Raw genomic sequence first — 778 nt, forward strand, 5'->3', positions numbered from 1 at the left:
ATTTTTCGGGTCCACGAACTCAGTCGGCCTCCGCGAGCGTAATGAAACGATTGAAAATTACAGGGATCCGCGGGATCGTTAGAGTCGCGAGATAACATCGGCCGTCTCTCGGCATTTTATCGTATGTTGTTTTAAGGTTGTTAACGACCGAGTAATTAACTCAGCTGCTCGCTTGCTCACGCGCTCTCCCCCGAGGCCTCGTTTATTTTTTTCCTTTTTCAAACTCTAGTTGCACGTACTTTCTAGTTGCACGTAATTATCACGCCCATGATAATTATCGAATTAAGTAACACATGTCCACGCTAATGGACTCGTCGGCTGGTTGGTACACGGAGTGAAACTGTAATATACCCGGACGCAGAAAATGCCTTACGAATGGAGTTGCTCGTATGTGCAGAGGGTGGTCCCGCGTAACTGGAGCCACTCGCGTAACATCATAAATATTGACCTTATCGGAAGCTGTTAACGGCAAAAAATATGGGCCGAAGGGGGGCCGTGTACTGTACTGTTCAAAACCTTCTCCTGGGAGCCTGCAACTTTGCTTGGAAATTAGAGTTAAATGTGTAGATAACGCTGAATTATTGGGATGAGTTTGACACTTCCTATGAAATTCATTGTTGGATAACCTTGATGTGCTCTGAGTCCATTCATTACGACGTTCAATTAGAACGGGCATTCACCCTATACGTTCGAACGTCCAGTAAGTTTTCGAGCATACTAGAAATTCACTAATACTTCCACGATTCAACGATTCATTACTATTTTCATAATTTCAACT

This window comes from Habropoda laboriosa, unplaced genomic scaffold, assembly GCF_001263275.1.
Source record: "Habropoda laboriosa isolate 0110345459 unplaced genomic scaffold, ASM126327v1 scaffold176, whole genome shotgun sequence".
Lineage (NCBI taxonomy): Eukaryota > Metazoa > Arthropoda > Insecta > Hymenoptera > Apidae > Habropoda > Habropoda laboriosa.